The sequence below is a fragment of the Python bivittatus genome, unplaced genomic scaffold (assembly GCF_059951505.1).
Source record: "Python bivittatus isolate LINGU-HERP-01145 unplaced genomic scaffold, Pbiv_v1 ctg000840_np1212, whole genome shotgun sequence".
NCBI classification, from domain to species: domain Eukaryota; kingdom Metazoa; phylum Chordata; class Lepidosauria; order Squamata; family Pythonidae; genus Python; species Python bivittatus.
Window position 1 is genome coordinate 30,105,277 of NW_028277113.1, and position 17,683 is coordinate 30,122,959.

The following is a 17,683-nucleotide window of genomic DNA, read 5'->3' on the forward strand; positions in this document are numbered from 1 at the left end:
ATAGGCAAGCAGCTTGGTGTGAAGAAATCAACTGTGGGAGCAATAATTAGAAAATGGAAGACATACAAGACCACTGATAATCTCCCTCCATCTGGGGCTCCATGCAAGATCTTACCCCGTGGGGTCAAAATGATCACAAGAATGGTGAGCAAAAATCCCAGAACCTGCAGAGTGAATGACCTGCAGAGAGCTGGGACCAAAGTAACAAAGGCTACCATCAGTAACACACTATGCCGCCAGGGACTCAAATCCTGCAGTGTCAGATGTGTCCCCCTGCTTAAGCCAGTACATGTCTGGGCCCGTCTGAAGTTTGCTAGAGAGCATTTGGATGATCCAGAAGAGGATTGGGAGAATGTCATATGGTCAGATGAAACCAAAGTAGAATGTTTTGGTCTAAACTCAACTCGTCGTGTTTGGAGGAGAGAGAATGCTGAGTTGCATCCAAAGAACACCATACCTACTGTGAACCATGGGGGTGGAAACATCATGCTTTGGGGCTGTTTTTCTGCAAAGGGACCAGGGCGACTGATCCATGTAAAGGAAAGAATGAATGGGGCCATGTATCGTGAGATTTTGAGTGAACACCTCCTTCCATCAGCAAGGGCATTGAAGATGAAATGTGGCTGGGTCTTTCAGCATGACAATGATCCCAAACACACCGCCCGGGCAACGGAGGAGTGGCTTCGTAAGAAGCATTTCAAGGTCCTGGAGTGGCCTAGCCAGTCTCCAGATCTCAACCCCATGGAAAACCTTTGGAGGGAGTTGAAAGTCCGGGTTGCCCAGTGACAGCCCCAAAACATCACTGCTCTAGAGGAGATCTGCATGGAGGAATGGGCCAAAATACCAGCAACAGTGTGTGAAAACCTTGTGAAGACTTACAGAAAACGTTTGACCTCTGTCATTGCCAACAAAGGATATATAACAAAGTATTGAGATGAACTTTTGATATTGACCAAATACTTATTTTCCACCATGATTTGCAAATAAATTCTTTAAAAATCAGACAATGTGATTTTCTGGATTTTTTTCCCCATTTTGTCTCTCATAGTTGAGGTATACCTATGATGAAAATTACAGGCCTCTCTCATCTTTTTAAGTGGGAGAACTTGCACAATTGGTGGCTGACTAAATACTTTTTTGCCCCACTGTAATCTATCCATAGAATCAGACAACATTGCTGACACTATTGATATTGTAGCTACAATTTCTAATTTCTGGCTCCATTCTTCAAAGACTTACAAAATGACACAAAATATCATAACATTATGATACAATTTCCAATGTTATGATGTTTTGTGTCATTTTGTAAGTCCTAGGACTAATCAAGACCACAAGAGGGTTGTATTTATTTTTAGTTCTACTTATATTCTTTAGTCCCCTCTAAGTGTCCAGTTTCTAAAATCATAGTCGCTTATCTTTGTTATGAGCCAAGATAGCCAAAATAAATCTGGTTCTCAGAAGAAGCTATTTTTATAGTTAATTCCAAAATCTTATTGTAAAAGTCAATATTTTAAATTTAACTGGATCCTTAATTCATTTATAACTTTCTTAGATCAAAACCTTATTTAACTTTTTGCTGTTTATTTCAATTTTTTTAAGCTTCTTAAGCTTGTAATTAATTTTTCTTTTGTTCAGAGTTGAAGCTAAACTCACCCAGCGACTTTTCAAACTTGTTGTTCCAAACATTTCTAATAGCTTTAAGATGGTTAATAGGTAATTTCCGAAAGCAATTAGAAAATGAGGTTTGCGAACTTAGTGTCCTTTCAAAGTCTCCATCATGGTTGTGACCAAGATGGCTAATCCCTTTGTCTCCCAGCACTCAAACCTGCAGAAGCCCGTTGTCCTGCAGTCTTCTCACGAGGAGCAGCTGTGTGGAGCACATATGGGTAATCTCCTGTCCTCTTTGTCCAGAGAGGTTCTGAAGAACTGGTCTACTCACCAGTTCTTCAGTCTTTGCTGCAGTCATCAGCTCCACTTTCGTGGAGACCTCTTCAGTTCACCATGCCTCCCCTGAAAGTCTCCAACTATTTTCTGTTTCTTACAAAATATATTCCGGTCTCAACTTCCTGTGAGCACCATGGCAAGCTGATATCTTACTGGCTTGCTGGCTAGTAAGACAGCTTTTGCAAGGGAAATCACAGCTAGATGTTGGATCTGGGCTGCTATAATCTCTCCAGATCAAAGAAGAGATCATTGAGATCATCCACATGACTCCGGACAGCCACTGTTCATGAGTAGACCGTGGAAACTGTAATTTTATGTGTGGAATGGCTAGGAGTTGAGATTACATCAAATTCACACTCACAAAGCAGCCTTATGGACACTAAGCTTGACTGAACCTTATATCTTAATTACTTTTTTAGATTAATTTTTTATGTGTTGTATATTGGAGAGATTAAGACCCTTTGAACCGGCAAGGTTTTACTGTACTCATCAGGTGAGTCTCCGCCTCCTTAAAAGTTGATGATGTAAATTTGATCTTAAACATTTTGAAAATATATGGGGTTTTTTTTTTTTGGACTATGTAGCAAAAGGGTACTTAGTATATGGATTTTGGAAAGTTAATAATGGTTTAAGGGGCCAGATAAATTTGGAATTATTGTTTTGAATTTATTAGAAAATAATTTCTCATGGGAAAATGGTGATTGCTTTTGTTTCTTTATGATAAGGAGACCTTGAAGGTTGAACATTATAGGGAGCCAGAGGAGAAAGAAAATGGAGCAGAACTCCTTAGTGCAAACTTTTAAATACCTCTCAGCCAAATTACTGGATAGAATGGATCTACTGCTTGAGAAACTAGACAGAAAATGCTTTAATGAAGTTGTAAAACAAGAACAAGTTGTAATGGTTGTTTATGAAATTAAATTGAAGGAGGACTTAAATGTAATGCAAATGGATCCGATGGATGATTTATCCCCTAAAGGAGATGAACAGATATCAAACTAGGAAACTGATTTGGATAATTTTTTTTCTTCTGGATGTGCAAAAGAGCTTGGATTTTTTTTAGAAGTGACAAACAAAAGGATAAACTTTATCTAATGGACATGCAAAAGAAATCTGTTAAAGTTCTGAAGGATGTTCGTTTCAATACGCATATGATCAGCAAATTACTTCTGAGACTTTTTTTGAAGTGGTTAAAGAATAATTTTAAAAATTCAGGGAAAGTTTATAAGATTGGCTTGTTTGATCAAGGCTAAAAGAGGAAAATGGTTATATCTGGCTGCCCTTACTGGACTTTTGCTGACAAAGAATGATTAACAAAGCATTTGGTTTTGGTTTTTCCGTTACTTAAGAGATGAGTTATGGGGAGAGGAGAGATTATGTTTTATTTAGAGATGGTGATAAGCTTTTTAAATTGTTTTTACCTGCTGGGATGAAGGGGGAAGTTACTTTTTATTTCTTTCTCTTTTTCCCTTTTTTTCTACACTCTCCCCCCCCCCTTTTTGTGTGTGTTTTTCTGTTTATATTTTTTGTAGTTTGTATTGACTTTTATTCTTTTCATTTATCATTCTTAATAAAATTATTTGACAAAATATATTCCATCATCTGATGATCACAGTAATGTAATTGCTTTCGGCAGTATACCTAATATGTTAGATCCAGATTAAGTAAGTTGCTTTCAGATCCTGCTGAAATCAAGGTAAAGTAAATCAGAACTAATTTAAATCCCACAGATCTAAATCAGAACAAAATGAGGTTAGCATGGTCAAGCTGTCATATCTTTATATTTAATAGACTTGCTTTTTACATAATGCAAAAAGCACGCAATGGGGAACTGAGGATTAATCAAAATTGTAGTAGGCAGGAGGAGAGGTGTAATTATTTCTTCCTTTGCTGCATTTCTGGCAAGCATTCTTACTTTGAAGCTGTTACCTGCCTTGGAAAGAAATCTCAATTATGGCCCATAATGTGATTGAGAAATTTTTAAAAAATCTGGTCACAGATACAACTTCTCTGCAAGGACACGTATTTAATTATTTGTTGTTATGGTATAGTTGCATGCAAAACTTTACAATAAAAAAGTGGTAATAAACTTCTGCATCTGCCATATTCACTGCTTTCTTATCTGAATTTGTAAACAGCTGCACATAAATAGTAAGTACTTACTCAAATTTGTAGAAAGATGTTACAGTATGTTTAATTTTGTGCCATGTAGAGATTGTGTCAGCTTTTGTTCATTTAGGGATTCACTGAAACATACAATTTAACCAGGGTTACCTAAAATTTTGCATGCAGCTGTAGAACCCAAATTGATAGGCAGAGAGAATACTCAAAACAAAAAGTAATTTACAATAATAGATCCGCAGTCTGCCACTAGCAATTCCCAGGCAGGTGCAAGAGTTACTTCTCACACAGTAAGAAGACTGACAGTTATCATAACAGTGAATAGATGAAGACTGCCACTACTTCACAAACAAAGAAGACATCCAGCACTCTGCACAGAAAAAAGAGAAGGAAATGGACAAGAGTTTTGCACCTTAAAATTGCATATATAGAGATATGTCCCCCCCCCATATATATATAGGCATCTCATTTGAAAACAGTACTTGCTAGAATTCTTGTGCTGTAACTTTTGTTTTTCCTGTAATAAATACTATTAATCCCAGCTCTTGGATTCTTATTTTTTGGAATAATCACTCCAGACCAGACAAGAAGGGAACTCTGACTGCCAAAGTGCAAAACTTGAGAGTCCACAGCTACAGTCCCCTGAGTCTTTCCAAAATAATTTTCCAAATTGTAATTGCTATGTTAAAGAAGGGAGAAGTTACTAAATATGTGGTGGGTTATCGTGTTAAATTGTCATTTTAGCAAATCTGTTCTGCCTGTTTATACCATCTATAAATATACAAAGAGGCTTTATAAAATTTCAGGTTATCAACAGTTAAATTAATAAATAGGTGCCAACCATGTTACCTGCGCTCACTGGAATACACAGTATCAGCATAAATCTATATGAATGTATCACAGGATTGCACCAAATGCAATGACATTTCTGTCTTAAGACACAGTAATTTATTTATCTCTAACATGTAATGTTAACAGACTGTCTGGATTTTGGCAAGCACAGACTTGCACTGTCACATAACAGTCTGACAAATCTATAATTTCTTGCACACATTTCTGCTTCAATGAACCAAAAAAATTCCAGCAAATTCTTGTAACTTTCATTTGTGATTAGACAAGTCATGTAGTAGGGCATTGTTTTCAACTTGGAGTAGACATACCACAAGTAGAACTCAGAACTAGTGTAGGTGGGACACAAAGTCACTGAAACTTTAAATCTTTAAACTTATTTAAGTAATAATAGAATAAGTATAAACATATAAATGTCCTTGTGAAATACTGACCTTTTTCTATCATGGGGAGGACCCAAATACTTTGACAGTGACTGTGGGACTTAAAGATATGAAAGATTGAAAAGTACTAGTCTATGTAAAATGTATATGTGTGTCTTCTCCTCTAGTAAACTCAAGTTTCTTTACCAATCCAGTAAATTCCCTTTCAACTAGTTCCATCTTTCTTCAACCAAATGACAGGTCCTTTTGCTGTTCTGCCCAGCAAACACATCCCATGCTCTTTTTTTAGTTAACATGACTCCCTTCACATACCATTTTACTATTGCTATCACCAAAATGTTTGGTTTAAAGCAGAATGCAAAGAGGGCATGACAACTAGAAAACAGTCTAGCAAGAAAAGCATGTCTGCTTCTTTTCTAATTCTAAGGTCTATTTGCTTCTCTATCCATTATGATTTCTGAACACTGAATGTGATGAGACATGATCAATTAATAACTGCCAATTTTAATAGTTTTCTATCTAAAATCAGAAGTGGACAGGAAGAAGCCTCAAAAAGCATCAGCTTACCCAACTTCCCTTCTACCCAGACCTTTGTATTGTTCCACCTCCAAATCCTAGAGAAAAGAATCTGCCTCTGTTTTGCAGAATACATATATAGTACCATGAAGATCAAAGGGAGAGGTAGTTTAATTTCTTGAATTCTGGGTATACAGATATTATTCTGTATGTACAGATATGGATTCTTTGTCAAATCCCCCTTTTCCTCTTTATAAATTAGAGAGTAGTCTTGCACATATGTAACTACCCGCCATTATGGAAGCTTGCCTTTCTGCTGCTTCCTCAATTAACAGACCAATAAGGAAAACTTTAAAGAAAGGCGTGAATCAATCAGAGTACAAGCAAAAACACCATGTTCCTTCTTTTGTAGTATGAAAGGCTGGAAGACTCACATTTGAATCTGACTTAATAAATTAAGCCTGTAGCTAAATGTTGTAGGGTATTCACATACAGCCCATGGCTATGTCAAATGTAAAAAAAAGAAATAAGTAAAGAAAGAAACAAAAATACAACATGCTACTGCCATTTATTTTTATTCTTATTTTTATCACCACGCTCTCTTAGCTACTGTTGTTGATACAACCACTGTTTCAGAAAAAGTCATACATCTGAGTTAAGAGAAAGAGAGAAGAAGAGAGAAAAAATGGAACTTAAACAAGGCTAGAAATATCAAACCACCTCAAGCACAGACAAGAATTAGAATCACACAGCACAACACTGCCAAAAGTGAGAGGTCAAAAACAGACCAGCAGTGCTGTATAAAGCAACTATTGAAAGCAATTACTATCAAGACCTACTTTAAAACCAAAAACAGAACCCGAACTGATATTAAGAATACACAATTCCCAAGCCCTCTGCAATTTGTGACACGAGTATTCTTAAGCCCTCTGAAACTTGTGATAGAAGTGAGCATTCTTTCTAATACTGTTTCCATAAACATGGCTTTATGCATCCGGTAGCCATAATGTAAATTAAGAAAATTGGCACATGTGCAACATAATTTTACATTCTTTCATAGGTTAAAGAGTTAGGCAGGATATTAAAAGTCAACACCCTGACCTTCTTATCCTGCAATTCTGTACATGACTACTCAAAAGTAAGCCAAATTAAGTTAAATGTGTATAAAACTACAGGTCAAATTATGCAGCATGACTGCAGACTTACAAAATACACTCACTCCAATTCTATTCCCTCACAGACAACTAATTAAACAAGATAGACAAAGAACAACACACAAATATTGAGGACATAACAGTCAATAATCAAAGAGTCAATAATAAAACTGGAAACATTTCTATCCATCTCAAATGGAAAGTATAGCAATGAAAAATTAATTGTAGCTATCGCTATGCAGCTTACACCCACAAATTCTCTTTTTTGCAATTATTTTGTGTTTATGCAGATTTATGGCAAACATTCTGTGTCCTCACTAAGTTTTAGTGGATTCTAGGAATACCACCAAATTAATTTTCAGATAACCTTTGAAGTTCTTTTCCTTCAAGAAAAGTCAACCACATTTCATCTAAAAAAAACCTCTCCATTGACTCTACAAATAAATTTTTACTTCAGTTCTTCATGCTTTCAAATCCTCCCTAAACAGCAGTTCAGCATAATAGAAGTTGCATGTATAAGACACATGTCCAGATAAAGTTATATTCTTATATACTATAGGTTTACAATGAAAAGAACTGAGATATGAGTATGACCATATTCTGAAAAGGAATAGTTTTCACATGAGATTCTTACATTTCTTATGACATGTACATGTGCAAATAAAAAACAGATCTCCTGCTATAGTAACAAACTTGTACATCAAAACCAATTTATTCTACATACCCATGCAGTTTACACAATGTGCAGGTTACCCAGTATGTCCACTCAAACAATCTCCTCATCCATTTCACTGTAACACTTTTAGCATATTGTTGGGTTGCTGATTAAGAAAATGATATTAACAAGTTTTACACAGAGAATTTGTATAGTTCCAATCAGTCCTAGCCAGCACACATAAAATGATTATGAGAATTTCAGACCAAAAAATTGGAAAGCACCAATTGGCTAACTCAGAATTAAATCAAGATGATATTATAGGACCAAGCTGTCCAATTGTGCTAAAAACTTTTATGATATTTGAATTCAATATTAGTTACCTAATGTTAGTCCAGATATTATTAAGAGACTGAATCATAGCCATCCATGACGGAGGGTAAATGTCAGATGTGCAAATGTTACTTACGTTCTTATTTATCAGATATTGTGTCACAACAGTTGTAAATTACATAATAGCATTATTTGTGTGATGACATGATGATGCATCTGGCATCATTTTGACATGACTGCAGCTTTTAAGAGATGCCAATTATTTGAATCAATTATAATGGCAGCAAAAATAGTTCGATACTTGGAACGCTTCAATTTTACTAGCCCTTAAGTAACAACTCCACTATTATGTACCAAGCCTTATATCTATAAACTAACCAGATAGGGATAATGTATAGATTTATATTTCAGTTAAAGATTAAACTAAGGCCAATTAAACAATAGGGAAAAATTGAAATTCCACTTAATAAAAGTTATACATAAGGAATATTTGGTATTAAAATGTTACTCATATATAAACAGTGTACCATTAAGGAATATCATAAACCAAGAAAAAAGTACTGTAAGTTACATGTAGTTGATCCTTTTTATTTTTTTCCACTGCAAATAAGGTCTCTTTCTCTGTGGCTTATGTTTAATATACTCATACATCTCAAACATCCCTTAGTAATGTCTCCTTACAGCTAGCATAACAACCATCTTCATTTGAAAATTATATCAGTCATTTCCATAGCTCATTATCAGATGGCATGTCAGAACCAGCAACTAGAAAGCAATATGGTATCAGCTATAGAATGCAGGAGATACTGTCTTCTCTTTTGAGAAATTTTTGCTTATGAAACTAAAATCTTATCTTCTATGTTTGTTAGAGGAGTACAAAATTTGGGTGGGAGATTATTTATCCAAGTGGATTGTGTCTTCTTTATTCAATATGCAAACATTAATACAATGTTTTTTAAAAGATAAATACACTTCAGAATCCATTACATAGTCAATATACCAAACAAGAAAGCTATTCTTAGAAACACCCATTAGTTAGAAAAAAGGAAAAAATAAGTGATAGTGTTTATATATGAAGCATGGATTTGTAACAACTGATACCCTAATATATTGGTACCAGATCTTTACTAAAAGCTGAGCTAAATATCTGCTGGGTGCCATTGGCAAAAACTAGCTTTCAAGTATATGTTTTTCTATTGCTGATAATGGTTGAGACTCTAGGTCTTCTCTTCCAATCTGATGTTCCAGATGTGTTGGTCTACAACTCAAATGACTAGCAGCCAGCATGACCACTACCTGGTAATAGAGATTATTACAGCTGTTATCTAACACATCTGGAAAACAACAGATTGCAGAAGGCTGCTTCTTGTATAAAACAAATCCATTCAGTGGCAATTTTAAAGAATTTATTGATTAAGTGCAACTATGTCTTTCCTCTGAAATATGATTTCAACCTGAATTTATTCCAATTAATAGTACTCCTAAGAAATCCAGGTTGTTTCTAAATTGGTGTATATATAACTACATGATACATGCAACTCAAGACATACAAATGTGAGTACTTAATTCTGCTAAGACATAGGGATATCTCAAGTACCTCCAAAACACTTTCTACATTTGTCCTAAAAGCTGATTTGGCTGAGGAAGCTGCAAATCAGCCTGGAATGTGCAACACTATTTGAAAACCATTATAATAAATGCATAGTTAAAACTCTCAAGTGCCTAGCTGAGCTACTATGATGTCACAAAGCATTGATAAGTGTCCACAGTTCTTAGGATATCTATATTCACAAATATCCAAGATTCTCTGAAGGAAAAAAATTATTTTGGGTGCAAATAAAAGAACACAATTGCCTCACTGTTTGAAGCAACCATTGTGTATGTATAGAAGATCAAGAACTGAACAATTAAATTCGTAAAAGCTTTATGAGAGGCTGAGAAACATAAACTAAAAATCAGAAAACTGAAGGACAAAGTACATGAAGGAAAGAAGCTGTAATGAGAAACATGTTCAAACAGTAGGGATCTCTTTCTAGTGATGAACCCAGATTGGCCTCAGAACAGTAAGGTTCTTGCCCAACACTGTAAAGAAGAACAATTGGCTATTAGTTACAAAAACAAAAGTCATGTTTTTTTTCTAGTAGCACTAAAATTCACAAGTGGTGCTTAGACTATCATGGCACAGAGCAGGTAAAATATCTTAAATATCTAAGGGGTTGTTTTTCCAGCCTCCAGAAAAAAAAACTTCATATCAATTGTGCCTCCAAAAAAGTGCCACAGCAATATTACAATTTCTTTGGATGCAGAGACAGAATTTTATTCCAGCTGCCATCAAACTATTAATGGTAGAATCTGTTCCACAGTTATTATATGGGCCATAATTAGGCTTTTATTTTAACTTCAGGTCCCTTGAAAAAGTGAGATCAGTTTTTTCAAGAATTTTTTCCTGGCCCCCAGATGCGTCCCTAATGTGGCACTGAAACTAGAAACCAAGCTGTTGAGAACTAAAGCCAATATCTGACTAGTTATTTTATTTGCTTGGTTAAGGCTCAACTTGGCTCCAAATGGGCTGTTCCCTCTAACATCATTGGACAATTACTTTCCTACAGTCTTGTGCCTCAGCAATTATTAGTGGTAGGTCTCGATGGCCAAAAGAAGGAATCAACAGCAGATCTGGGACACAGATTCACAGAACAACCTAAACTGAATCTTTAAGGTCTATACACCTCTCTGGGAATCCCAGAGACGTTCTCCATTATTTTCATTCACCTATGCCAAGTTTTGATAGGCATTTACTAGAGTTCACCTTAACGTTCTCCCCTTGGCATTTTTAGAAAGTAGATACCGTAACATCCCAGTCCTCCAGAGGCTCTGCCCGTGTAAATTAGGAGACACTGAGACAATGTTCTATATTGTAAATGTTATTCTGACTCTTCTAATCCAGCCTTTATTTTAAAAAATTTCCAGACCACCCAGATAAATTGTATATACAATATCTGCTAGCAGACAGAGGCTCTAAAGCTATATATTCAGTTGCAACATTTTATTTTAGTTAGGAAGACTCATCGCACACTAGTAAGCTTAGGGCTGAAATAGTTATATGGAATTTTAGGGCAATTTTTAAAAAGTTTAAGAATCTTGATATCTTATTATTTTATTACTGTCTTCTACCCAGTAATCTGTGTTTTATACTGAATATATTTTAGTTGCACGCTGTTCTAAGACCATACTAAAGTACAATATTCATTCATTCTTCCTAGCAATGAATTATAAAGACATGCCATTACGGTTTTGACTTTAGAACTACAAGAATCTGAGATCATAAGAGAGGATATATTTTACAAACTGTTTGGGTTCAAACAAGATGTGTTTCATTTGATTTTGGCAGAGCAAGTTTATAAACTATGGTTTTGGCCTACTGGGTGAGTACACCCAACCAATAATATTTTTTTCATGTCCAAGCAAACAGTGACTTAGGACAGTATGTAAACCAGATCATTGATTTAAATATGGCAATGTTTTGATGGCCTCTGAGGAATCAGAGCTGCAATAAATAAGGTGATGATTCAAAGTAAGTGGGACAGGCTAGGATACTTTTTTTTCTTTTTTCCTTAAACGATGTTACGCCTCTATTAGAACTCACACAACAGTTTCATGTGCTTGTCTCACAATAGTGAGAAGTTGCACTGGCACCAACATTTAATTAAAGAAGGCTTAGGAAGGGCAGGAAAAAAAAGACACAAATTGTCTACAGGTACAGGACATAGGTGCTCATACCTTTGACCATGCTGCTCATGTTTCCTCCGCGGATGAAGAGAGAAGCATGGCACCAATCTTTGCATTACTAAATGTTTCCATTCATAAATACAGCAACATACTTCCTCGTACCATTGAAATAGGGGAGTAGAAAAAGTACACTAAACAGAGTTTCATCCCAGGCCTTGCTCACCTTTTTAAGTGGAGAAAAAGACCTGCAGACTAAATGTACAATCAGGGATAAAGAAAGCGACACTTAGAAAAGGCTATCATCATGATAAAAATAAGTCTGTTGGTATTCAAGGTTGCCGGTTGGTATTCCTCCTCTCCCACCCCATTATATTGTGCTGAAATGTAACTATTTAATAACAGAAACATTTATCACCTGTGCATATGTAGAAATAATTATGAAATGCCTATGGCAGAATTAAGTACAAGTCAAAGAAAAACATATATACAAAGATATAGGATGTTTTGCAGCTAAGATCTTGCCACTATAGAAATTTGTGGCTCATTCACAGTCAGTAACTTAATATCTGTACTTTACAGACACAGACATGCAGAACATTTTGTCACTATTTCAGCTGGCAACGAAGTTGGGACATTCACCAGTTTTAATTATGCCATCCTTCATAACGTCTTGACCAATAACATATCTAATTTATTTCCAGCAACAGGGAAGCCACAATATTTACATGCTTCCTAGTAGCTCCAGAATAACTGTAGCACCAGCAAAGAGCCATGGAGAAAACTGAATATAAAACTTCCAGTGAATGAGACTTATACCTAAATAGACAAGTATAGATCTGTGCTTCAAATCTGTGCTTTGGAAATGCAAGGACGTTCAAAATGCCATCCAAGAACAATTAGAAACAGAAGAAGCTATTATGAATCATTTGCTAAAAGCCAGTATCCTCATTATGCTCCTGCACGCTTTTCAACTACAAGAATTTGTAAGCAATACTGAATACAGAGGGGTTTATATCTAAATAAACATATATACTCTGGTTTCTCTTCAGATTGTATAAATCTTTTGGACAGAATTACGCAGCCAAACTTTAAAGACAATGTATCTCTTTGTCATCCTGAATTAAACTATGTAAGACAGTTTCTATGTTTTTCTTTGAAAAAAGATTAAGAATGGGTCAAAACATGAAAGCAACATTCAGAACTTTCTGATTGGTTCTACATTCATTTCAACTCCTTTAAAACACCCTTCTCCATTAAAGTATTCTGACAATCAAGGAAGTGATATTGTACATGTGTAAGATAAAATAAACATGTAATCATAGTATAAACTTATCATCCCAGTTATAACAAAACTGAACCTAAAGCAAAGTGTGAGCATATATAATGGAAGATACATGTGTAAAAATGGACAATTTCTACAAGTATTGATTGCCTATTAGTTCAGTCGTAAGTGGACACTTATCACCTCTCCTATAAACGTTGCATGCATGATTCTATAATATAGTTTATAGCACACAGACCCCTTTGTGATAGTTGCTTGAGACAGCTTTGGAATACATAGTCAGGTGGATGTGTGTTTTTACTGTCTGTTGGGGATTTAAATCTTAACTATTCCAAATGGTGACATGAATATACACACTGTAGTTCAAAAAGTAATCTGAAAAATAATTTGCCAAATCCACTTTTTCTGTATGCATTTCATTCATACTAAATGGTCCCACACTATAGTTACTTACAATTACACGGGATGCAGCTCCCGTTCTCTCACATCACTAAAACTGCTGTATACCCAGATCTCCAGAACAGCCCATTTAAACTACAAATTCAGACATATTCCTTTCATCATTCTAGCTTTATTTGCCGCAATAAGGATGTGACAACAAAACAGTATACTCAGGAGCATGCAGGTGACAAATCAAAAGTCCTGTCAAGGACGAACAAAACGCCAAATCATGTATATTTTAACTAAATAAAAGAGCAAGGGCACGGAGCTAACTTCTTGTAGCGGCACGTCTCCAAAACCCTGGCTGACAAGGTAACCGAGACATCAGCGGGCAGGGAAGCCCCGGTGTTACTCCGTTCTAGATTTCCTGCTCTCGTTTCGCCTCCTGAAAGACAGATGAGGAGTCCAAATCCGGGCCAAATCTCCCGGGCTATGCAGTTTGGAGAAGCACGCCCGCTGCGAGAGTCTAAACATCAGTCCCCTTGATCTAACCGGCGTTTTCCGCCCGCATCTTTCGCTGAGGGAGACCTGCCTGCATCCGTGCATCGCTTCGGCTCCTGCACGCACTTTGCCTGGCTGGCAAGGAGGTTGGCAGCCCCCAAAGATACAAAGGAGAAAGAGAAACACCTTCCCCCGGGCAAGCCCAGCAGCGCCTGGTCCCTTTAAGAGCCGCGGACCTTAACTTGGGCCTCCCCTCACTTTCCCAGACACTTAGTTGCTATCTGTCTAGGTAGCGCTGGAGCAGCAACTCCTGGCTGCCTGGCTGCCTTCGCGGAGAGCGGCACCCTCATCCCGCCAGGCAAAGGCTGGCGAAGCAAAAGCCCGCCAGGCTGTCCACACTCACCTTCCCTCCGAGAGCCCCTCCATCTCTCTCGTCCCAGGGCGGAGGGCTTGCGTTCGCAAAGCAGCTGAAGCCCCTTTTAGCCGCCGCCGCCGCCTCCTCCTCCTCCCCCCTTCAGTCTGTCTCCTGCGCGCGGAGGCTGCGTCTGCTGCTCCCGGCTCCTCCGCCCCTCCCGTCCCTCCCCCGGCTGCTGCCTGTCTGCAGCGGCTCTGGCTCTTCGTGACAGCAGGCGAGGACCCGGAGCCTCAGGAAGAAAGGAGCGGGGCCGCGGCGGGGGGGAGGGGAGGACGAGCTTCCTGCCCAGCCCCTCGCGCGCCCATTCGCAGCCTCTACTGACACCTGCAGGGTCGGATGTGCAAAGAGCCGGACGGGCCTCCGCCTGCCAACTGCCCAAGTGGCGAGAGAAGGAAAGTGTTCTCGCGGGGGGCTTGCCTGGGGTTTTTCAGCGGTGGCAGGGCCTCCTCTTTCGTCACATTCCGGTGCAGTCCCCTTCGGCAGAGGGCAACCCGGTGCGCTGCCAGCCTGGCGCAAAATCCTCTGCATGCTTGCCGAGGCTGCAGATCTTTTCCGTTCGGGGAGCTGTACTCCAAATATTTAGGGCTGCACCCTCCTCCCACCGGAAAGCCCGTTGTCAGAAGAGAAAGCAGTGACTTGGCCGTAGTTTATTAGCCCTAAGTTCGCCTCAGAACCGGCGGAGGTAAGAGCGAGGACGCGGACAGGGATCCAAGTTCAAAGTCGATTCCCCTCCCTTCGGCTGGAGGTTCAGAATTTGTTACACGGAGGGGGGGGGGGAATCTGGTGGAGGAATCTTCGCGCATTCAGCTTCGAAACTTCCATGTTAGAGGCAGCTCTAAGCGCCTTCCTCGGAAAGCTGGGAGGTGCCCCCCCCCCCTTCAGTTTCGACCTCGCTCGGCGCGCGAAAATCTGTCGAGAACTCTTCGGCGCGCGCTGCTCCCGGTGTTTCTAGCCTACCTTGCTGTAGTTTAAAAAAGGGCCGTATGAAGAATAACATCAAATCGCTCATACAGCACATCAGCAAATAAGACTGTCCTTAGGACTTTGCCCACCCCTGCAAGAGAAAAAGGCTTTGTAGCACCAAAGGAAGCCATGTAACTGCATATTTCTAAAATTAGGGATGACCATCACTGAGAATAACTCTCTGCAATTGCTTCTGCCAATCTTGAACTCTCCAGGTATGTTTGATTTCAATTCAGACAATCCCCAGCCAGCACAACTATTAACAGTATTTCAAATTGTGGGCCCCAAACCCAGCAAACTAGTTCCACCTTCTTCATTACAGTGAAATAAAACATTAGCCTAGTTTAGAAAAAATAAGAGAACTATACTTAGAATGTTTTTCTTTATTGACATTTCTGTGGATGGCAATTGCAAAAATCCACTGCTTCTGCCGACTGAATTTCTAGACCACTCATCTCCAAAGCAATTTTGGGTCTCTTCACAAGGTAAAAGACCAACAATATATAAAAAAACAACCAACAACTGAGAGGCAATGTAATCTCCAACCATATCATCCCCAACGCAAGGGGCCCTAACCTAAGGCCTGGGATGGGGGGAACCAAGTTTTTTTTTTTTACTCACTTAAAGGTGGGCATCTGCCTCCTATCACTGATTACAGATTTCCACTATTGCTGTCATTTAGGTGAGTCCCCCAAGCCAGATAATTTTTTTGGCCATGCTGCTCAGACACTGTAGGAATTGCAATGCCAAACACATTCGTGATACCAACATAGAGTAAAATAAAGTTTTCTTTGAGTTGAGATCAAAGGACACGTTGGCAACTATAGAGAAGTGGTTTCCCACTGCTTCTTCTAGGATGCTGTTTAACTTTCCAGTCAACTACTGATATTTCTTGGAAGACTCCCATTCACATACTAACCAGACTTGACTTTAGAAGAGAATATATGTAGCTCAGGTGTCACCAACTCAAAGCAGAGGACAGAGCAGCCCTCAAAACCCTAAAGGAAAACTAGTCCATCATCATCCTTCCAGCAGACAAAGGCCGAACCATAGTTATTACAGACAGAACACAATACATAGAAAAAGCTAAAGAATTACTGGAAGACAAAGAAACCTACATCACAGTAAACACCAACCCAATACATAAACTAGACAACCTGATCAAAAGAACGCTTAACAACCTAACCAAGAAAGGCCATATCACAAAAGAAGAACAGTGGTGAATGAAAATCAGTGGACCATCCATCCTCCCACACTTCTGTGGATGCCCAAAAATACACCAGCCAGACAAACCTCTCCAACCAATTGTATGGTTATCAGGGACCCAAACTTACAACATAGCGCAAGAACTCATAAAAAAGCTTGGACATCTCACAGAGGGGAGCAAATATTCTATAAATTCCTCACTACAGTGCCTCCAGAAAAGCAAAGACCTACAAATAGATTAAGATAAATTTATGGTTTCATTTGATGTCTCAACACTCTTTACATCCATGGAACTGGAACTAGCAAAAGAATCCATGGCAGCAGTACTACACAACACACCCAACTTAACCAAATACACTATTTCAGGATACCTGAAATATCCAGGATCATGGACCTCATCAACCTATGCCTCACTATCTATTTCCAGTTTGAGGGACAAATATACCAACAAATCAGAGGAACACCCATGGGATCACCACTTTCAGGATTCATTGCAGAGGTTGTAATGCAGCACCTAGAAACTATAGCACTTTCACGCATACAACCAAAAGTATGGATTTGGTATGTAGACGACACCTTTGTCATAATAAGGAATAACTAGAGAAGACACATGAAATAATCAACTTCTTCAAAGGAATAAAATTCACTAGGGAAGAAGAAAACAACACACTACCCTTCCTGGATATCCACATCAGCAGAGAAAATAATGGCAAATTAGAAACACAAGTCTATTGAAAAACAACCCACCCTAATCAAGTGCTCCATTACCAAAGTAACAACCCCACCTCCCACAAGAGGAGCTGCATAAGAACGTTATTCAGATGAGCACAAATGCATTGCAGAAATCCAGAACAGCAAAAAAAGGAAACAGACCACCTATACAACATCTTCCAACAAAATGGATACCCATGCAACTTTATCAAAAAGTACCTGACCACTCAATCCACTACAACACAGCCAACACAAGCTATGAAAAGGATAACACTGCTATACATCAGAAACATCTCAGAACAACCAACAGACTATTACAGCCACATCACTGTGGCGTCACTGCAGCACACAAACCAACTAAAGCCCTCCAAAACATCTTAAGTAAACAAAAAGACCCAGTAGCTCAAGAAGAAAAAACAAGAGTCATTTACAACATACAGTGTAAGGACTGTAACAGCCACTGTGTAGGACAGACAGGTAGAAGACTAACAGAGCACATCCATGAACACCAACTAGCAGTCAGAAAACATGATGAAAACTCCT

At 38.4% G+C, this 17,683-nt stretch overlaps 1 protein-coding gene across 3 annotated transcripts in view; it reads right to left on the reverse strand.

Moving 5' to 3' along the window:
• The window catches only part of LDLRAD4 (low density lipoprotein receptor class A domain containing 4), a 322,441-nt gene extending 307,958 nt beyond the window's left edge, over positions 1-14,483 (reverse strand). For 2 of the 3 annotated variants that reach the window (XM_088130967.1, XM_088130965.1), the window contains exon 1: positions 14,249-14,481. The gene's annotated coding sequence lies outside the window, so the exon portion shown is untranslated. Of the gene's footprint in view, positions 1-14,248 lie in introns of all 3 variants that reach the window. The other variant, XM_088130968.1, reaches the window with a different exon arrangement.
• Positions 14,484-17,683: the final 3,200 nt, after the last annotated feature.